This window comes from Suricata suricatta, chromosome 1, assembly GCF_006229205.1.
Source record: "Suricata suricatta isolate VVHF042 chromosome 1, meerkat_22Aug2017_6uvM2_HiC, whole genome shotgun sequence".
Classification (NCBI taxonomy): Eukaryota; Metazoa; Chordata; class Mammalia; order Carnivora; family Herpestidae; genus Suricata; species Suricata suricatta.
Window position 1 is genome coordinate 165,921,522 of NC_043700.1, and position 7,982 is coordinate 165,929,503.

Below are 7,982 nucleotides of genomic sequence, written 5' to 3' on the forward strand. Positions count from 1 at the left end.
GAGGTGAGCATCCAACTTCAGCTCAGGTCATGATCTCACAGGTTGTGGGTTTGTTCCCTGAGTCAGGCTCTGTGCTAACAGCTCAGAGCCTGGAGCCTGCTTTACATTCTGTGTCTCCCTCTCTCACTGCCCTTCCCCCTTGCATTCTGTCTCTCTCTCCCTCTCAAAAATAAACATCTTAAAAAGATATTTTTAAATTCAGGTTAATTCATTTTTATATCATATAGAGTATTACAAATTGTATTAAATTTATAATTTAAAATAGATACTTCCAATTCATGGTCATTTTTCACATCTCCATGAATAATTAGGTTTTAGTTGTTGGACTTTTTTGTCAGTTTATTTATTTATTTATTTTTTAATTTATAATAGTTTATTGTTAAATTGGTTTCCATATAACATCCAGTGCTTCTCCTCACAAGTGCCCCCCTCCATGACCATTACCCACTTCTCCCCACCCTTTCCCCTTGTTTGTTTTTTTGATTGATTGATTGATTTGTTTGTTTTTGCAATAATTATCCTGAGTTAGTGATCACTCTGCACTTTAACTTCAGGGTGGCAGGCACTAGGACACTGAAATAGAGAATTAGTCATAACAGTCTGTGAAGAGTTTATTATTCCATCCTTAAATTCCAATATAAGATCTCATTTCTGTTCCCACCAATAATACAATAAATATGTTCCTGATGTCAATGGCCATAGTCATGGGCAGTATTTTACTTAGCTCATTTTAATTAAATGCTAATCATATACTAGGCACTGTGTTAGGAGCTGAGAAATAACTAGACAAGAGTACATATACTAAGTTCTAGAAGAAATATAGACACTTACTCACTCACATTATAACACAAACTTAGATTTAGTACCCCTTCATTTGACTAATAATGATTAAATACCTTTTACTTGATGTGCTTGACTTTTCCATAAGCCCATGCCCAGTTTTATATATTTAGAGCCATTGTAAATTTACAAAAAAATTGAGAATAAAGTGTGGAGATATCCCACACACTTCTTGTCCTCACACATGCAGTCTCCTTCACCATCAGTGTCGTACTTTTGTTACCAAGGATGAATCTACACTGATGCATCAGAGTTACCCAAAGTCCATAGTTTACCTTAGGGTTCACTCTTGGGTTTAGACAAATGTATAATGACACATATTCATCATTATGATATCATCCAGGATATTTTCACTCTCTTAAAATTCTTATATGCTCTGATTATCTGATTATTCATCCTTCCCTCATCCCCTTCACCCCTAGCCAATCTTTTGATTGTCACCAAAGTTTTGCTTTTTCTATAATGTCATATAGTTAGAGTCCATTTTTGGTTTGGCTTCTTGCACTGAGTAATAGGCATTTTAGTTTCTTCCAAGGTTTTTTCATGCCTTGATGCCTCACTTCTTTTTAGCGTTGATAAATAATATTCTGACCTCTGAGGAAACCAAAGTTTACTTATCCATTCACTTACTGAAGGACAACGTGGTTGCCTGTTGGGAGCCTCCGAGCTTCTGGCTGCCTCAGGCCAGGATATATCGCTCTCCAGGGAGCAACCAGAAAAACAAGATTTACATCTGGAGGCTAGGAGAGTGCATTTCCTGGTCCAAGATTTTGGAGACTGTCCTACTGAGTCAGACGGAAAAAAGCCAAGGTGAACAAAAGATCAATACCCATTTTGGTTTATGCAGCGCTAATCTGGGCGCTTCTTTGATGCTGTGTCCGGAGTTTCAGTTTCAGTTTTTCCCCTTTCTCTAATATTCATTTGTCTCTGTTACCTGGCAACCAACCTGGGTCAGTTCCCCACCCCAAACCCTATATAAGAGTGAATTATTTTCTTAATAAAAGAGAGAGGCTTGATCGGATTCCTTGTGCTGCCTTCACTCTCTGGTCGCCCTTTCCTGCCCTTTCTCTCCCTCCCTCAGGATCAAGAACCCTCAAAGATTTTCTGCCCTGCTGGCCAGGGCGGGACAGTTGCCTCCAAGTTTTGACAATCATAAATAAAGCTGCTATAAACATCCATGTGCAGGTTTTGTGCAGACTTAGATTTTCAGCTCCTTTGAGTAAATACCAAGAAGCATTCTTGCAGGGTACCATAATAAGGATATGTTTAGTTTTATAAGAAATTGCCAAACTGTTTCCCAAAGTGGCTGTATCATTTTGCGTTGCGACCAGCAATGCAATAGAGTTCCCATTGCTCCATATCTTCACCAGGATTTGGTGTTGTCAGTGGTTCAGATTCTGGCCATTCAGACTTACCAGATTTTTCTGTCATGGATCATGTCTTTGGTGTTGTGACTAATAAAGCATCAGCATACCCACAGTCACATCGGCTTTTCCTATATTTTCTTCTAGGAGGTTTATCATTTTATGTTTTAACATTTAGATTTGATCTCTTTTGAGTTAATATTGTGAAGAGTGTAAGGTCTGGGTTTAGGTTCACTTTTTTTTTCTTTTTGCATGTAGATGTCTAGTGTTCTCAGCACCATTTGTTGAAGAGACTATCTGTACTTCACTTTATTGACTTTGCTTTTTTTCAAAGATCGGTTGACTATATTTGTGTGGGTCTATTTCTAGGCTGTCTAATCTGTTCCATAATCTTTCTATTACTTTGTTAATACCATATGTCTTAATTACTGTCACCTCTGCAGTAAGTCTTGATGTTAGGTACTATTATTGCTCTTCTCCTTCAATTTTTCTTGTTAATTTTGTGTCTTGGGACTCTCCATATAAACTTTAGAATCAGTTTTTTTCCCTCAATATCCATAAAACAACTTGAAGGGATATTGATTGGCACAGCATTGAATCTCTAGGTAGCTGAAAACACCTGAGATCATTACAGTATTGAAACTTCCTATCCATGAACATGGACTTTTATTTAGTTCTTTGTTCTTTTATTAGTTTTTTCTAGTTTGTTAAGTTTATGCCTAAGTATTTAATGTTTGATGGAAATTATATTGTGTTTTAAATTTCAAATTTTACTTGTTTAATTTGTTTTATAGGAAAGCAATTGACTTTTGCATATTAACCCTGTGCTTCACAGTCTTGTTAAAATTGCTTAGTAGTGCCAAGAGGTTTTTTTTGTTCTTTCATATTTTCTATGAAGATGATCATGTCATATGTGAACAAAGACATTTTTATATCTTTCTCCCAAATATATATGCTTTTTAAAAATTTCCTTTTCTTGTCTTCCTGCATTAGCAAGATTTCCAGTACAATATTGAAAAGGAGTGGTGAGGAAGTACATTTGTGTCTTTTACCTAGTCTTCATGGAAATGCTTCAAGTTTCTCAGTATTAAGTATGATATTATCTGTGGTATTTTTATATATTCCATATCAAGTGGAGAAAGTTCCTCTCTATTCCTAGTTTAATGAGAAAGAATTTTCATCATGAATGGATATTGAGAGATCAATCACTTTTTCCCAAAATTTTTAAATTTAAATTCTAGTTAACATATAGTGTAATATTGGTTTCAGGAGTAGAATTTAGTGATTTATCACTTACATACAGCAGCCAGTGCTCATAACAAGTGCTCTCCTTAATAACCATAACTCATTTAGCTCACCTACAACCTTCCTCCCTCTATCACTCCTCAATTTGTTCTCTATCTTTAAGAGTTTCTTGTGGTTTGCTTCCCTTTCTTTTTCCTGTATGGTTATCTGTTTTGTTTCTTAGATTCCACATATGAATAAAATCAAATAGTATTTGTCCTTCTGTGACTTCTTTTGCTTAGCATAATATTCTCTCTCTTTATATATATATATATATATATGTATGTATATATATATATAGGCACATTTTATTTCTCCATTTATCAGTTGATAGGCATTAGGGGGCTTTCCATAGTTTAGCTATTGTTGATAAAGCTGCTATAAACATTGGGGTGTATGTACTTCTTTGAATCTTTATTTTTGTATTCTTTGGGTAGATACTTAGTAGTGCAATTGCTGGACTGTAAGATAATTCTCTTTTTCAGCTTTTTGAAGAAACTCCATACTGTTTTCCAGAGTGGCTGCATCAGTTTGCATTGCCACTAACACTATAAGAGGGTTTCCCTTTCCCCACATCCTTGCCAACACCTGTTGTATGTTGTGTTGTTAATTTTAGTCATTCTGATAGGTGTGAGGTGGTATCTCATCATAGTTTTGTTTTATATTTCCATGGTGATGAGTGATGGTAAGCATCTTTTCATGTGTCTGTTAGCCATCTTGATGTCTTCCTTGGAAAAATGTCTATTCATGTCTTCTGCTCATTTCTTAACTGGATTATTTGTTTTGCAGGTGTTGACTTTGATAAACTATAGAGTTTGGATACTATTTTTTATCAGATATACCATTTGCAAATATCTTCTCCCACTCTGAAAACTATAGAACACTTATGAAAAATGGAAGAGGACACAAAGAAATGAGAAAAAAGCTTGTTAGAAGAACATACTTTATTAAAATGTTAATATTATCCAAAGCATTCTACACATTTAATGTAATCCCTATCAAAATTCAACCAGCATTTTTCACAAAGGTGGAACAATCAATCCTAAAATTTGTATAGAATGACAAAAGACCCTGAATAGCCAAAGAATCCTGAAAAAGAAAAGCAAAACTGGAGGCATTACTTAGTCTGGACTACTTCAAGATATTATGGTATTGGCACAAAAAACAGACACACTGATTAGTGGAACAAAATAAAAATCCCATAAATGGACTCACAACTGTATGGTGAATTCACCTTTGACAACATAAGAAAGAATATTGAATGGAAAAATGACAGTCTCTTCAAAAAATGGTGTTCAGAAAACTGTATGGCAACATGTAGAAAAATAAAACTGGACTCCTTTTTACACCCTATACAAAAGTAAATTCAAAGTGGATGAAAAACCTAAATGTAACATAGGAAATTATCAAATTCTAGAGGAGAACACAGTTCTTTGACCTTGGCCGGAGCAACTTCTTACTGGACACATTGCTGGTGGCAAGGGAAACAATAGTAAAAATGAGCTATTGGGACTTAATTAAAATAAAAAGCTTCTGGGGGCACCTGAATGGGTCAGTTGATTAAGTGTTTGACTTGGGCTTGGTCATGATCTTGTGGTCCGTGGATTTGAGCCCTACATACAGCACTCTGTTGTCAGCATGGAGCTACTTGAGTTCTGTCTTTCTCTCTCTCTGCCCTTTCCCCACTCATTCACTCACTCACTGTTTAATAAATAAACATAAAAAAAGCTTCTGCACAGTAAAGGAAACAGTCAACAAAACTAAAATGCAGCCTACGGAACAGGAGAGAGCAATCACTTTTAATAGAAGAATGACAATAGGGCCATCTGAAAATTCCAAAAGACTCCCTCCATATAAATGGATTCGTGACAATTTCTTGACCACAGAGAGCACACTAAACCTATTAAACAATAGCATTAGAACACGAGTAATGGGATTTTTAAGTTTTTCAAACTTTAAAGGAAAATTTCAAAGGTTTAAAAGAAAGACAGAAATATACTACCCGTGTGAGATGAAGGCTTTTCTCCTTCATTTTCTATTCTTATGCTAAACCTTTCCCCCAATATGTACCACTTATTTAGAGGAAGGCTAATAAGGGAAATATCAAAGACAAGAACAAAATGTGACCATAAGACTTTATGTATGAAAAAGAAAGAGGCTAAAAGTCCTCACTTTTCCATAGCATTTCCTTTTAGGATTTTTTTCTCTTGTGGTTGCTGGGTAATGACTCTCTAAGTGTTCATTCCATTCTCCTTTTACTGCAGAAGCTGAAAAATTAAAATCATCTGCACTAACAGCTAGGATTCTGAACGCAAATTTGATTCAATCAACTATATGCATTCAAGTGAGGACTATAGCAAAGGGAGTTATGTTGCTGCTCTTTTGATTATTTTCTCATCACGGATTGGTGAATATATAGTTTACCTCCCACAAGCCTGCCTGGTGGGGGCAGAAGTTATGTGTGCCGCTCTCTGTGGTTCAAAAGCTAACCAGAGTTCCACAAAGGAGCTTGAGAAGTGAGCAAAAGCTCTTAGTCATAAGCTGAGATTGAATTGAACACATCTCTTCTTCAACTACTAGGTGGAAACTACTGCAGTTATAACAGGTGGCTGTGCAAAGCATATTGGATTTGCTGTAGGGATTCTGAACACTTTTCTTTTTTCTTTCTACCTCAGAAAAACGTTGTCCTCTTTTGTGCTACTGCTTTCCTCAGATGTGTTGTTTCACTTCTTTGTTTTACTAGACTCTGTGCTGCTGGAGGGCATGGGTCAGGATTTTTTATATATTCATATCCATGGTACTGTGCTGAACACATCATGAAACTCACAAATAATTTTTGAGCGAGTGAATGGATGAATTAATGAAAAACATGCATGAGAATTTTTTGGATTAGACCATTCTTCAAACTACCCTGCAGTTTTGCCTTCGAAAAGAAATATTGTATTTTTTTGTCTTTAAAATGTTAAGTCTTTAAATCATCTAGGGGGTAGGAAAAGTGTTAAAATTTTTTTTTAATGTTTTATTTTATTTTTGATGCAGAGATAGACAGAGCATGAGAGGGGCAAGGGCAGAGAGAGAAGGAGACACAGAACCGAAAGCAGGCTCCAGGCCCTGAGCTGTCAGCACAGAGCCTGACGCTGGGGCTCGAACCCACGAGCGTGAGATCTGACCTGAGCCGAAGTTGGAGGCTTAACCGACTGAGCCACCCAGGCACCCCTAAAAATAGATATTAGAGGGACACCTGGGTGGCTCAGTCGGTTAAGCATATGACTTCGGCTCAGATATGATCTCACGGTTCATGGGTTTGAGCCCCGTGTCGGGGTCTGTGGTGATAGCTCAGAGCCTGGAGTCTGCTTCGGATTCTAGGTCTCCCTCTTTTTCTGCTCCTCCCCTGCTCATGCTCTGTCTCTGTGTCAAAAATAAATATTTAAAAATTAAAAAGAAATAAATATTATAGTGTACATTGCTTAGCCAACCGGGAGAGCAATAAGAAATGTAGTAAATTTCTTCGGTTCATATCTATTAACTTGTTGAGGTTATGACAAAGTGTGGGTCACTACCAGAAAGCAATTGCAGACTTTGGAAACGTATATTTTTGGTTAGTTTTTAGTACTGGATTTGTACACTTTACCTTCCTGCAGAAATTTTATTTACTTTTTTACTGTATTTAATGCAACACTTATTCTTGTAGTCTAAATTCATTTATGTTCATATTTTCAAAGGTGATTTAAATTCAGAACTAAAGGTTGAATAAGGCCAAAGAGTTGCAAATTTATGTGACTCATCACTATTTCCTTGTTTATGACACATTCCCCTTCACAGCCTTGTGAACCTGAACTTATACAGGCTATAGCATAAAAGCCGAATTAATATTAAGTGTTTGATCTCTGCATGTCTCATTTTGTGGCTCAAGAAACTGAAGCAGTTAAGTTATATATTCTGCATAGAAACCAGAAAGCATAATACCTTCAAAGGAATATACATATATATATATATAAATGTGTATTCCTATCTAAAACATTCCATATTCCATGAGAGCAATCCCATCATTTTTCAAGTGGGAAAATGGCTCAGGGTTTAATGATTGCTGCTTGAACAAGCAATATAAATTCATTTCATACCTTATTTTTTGGCACCTTTCCTAAAGAACAATAGGAAAACTTAGATATATCTGTTTTGTTTCATTTATTTTTTTTTCCTACCAAGTATGCCCTATGTTTCCCCAGTTAAAACTAGCCTGGACAAGAGGCTCACAATATGATAATAAGAAACTGTCTCTGTCTCTGTTCATAATTGCAAATCAAAAGAAATCCAGAAACTCTAATTTACTCCTAACCAATTTCAGAAGATCTCAGAGACATTGTCACACTTACTCTCCAACACTCTTCTCGTATATATTTGTATATGCTGTTTAAAATAATGGCCCTGAATAGGGTGGTTCAGTGTTAATCTCCTCTTCACATATCACACGTTTTAAGGATATTTGAGTGATCT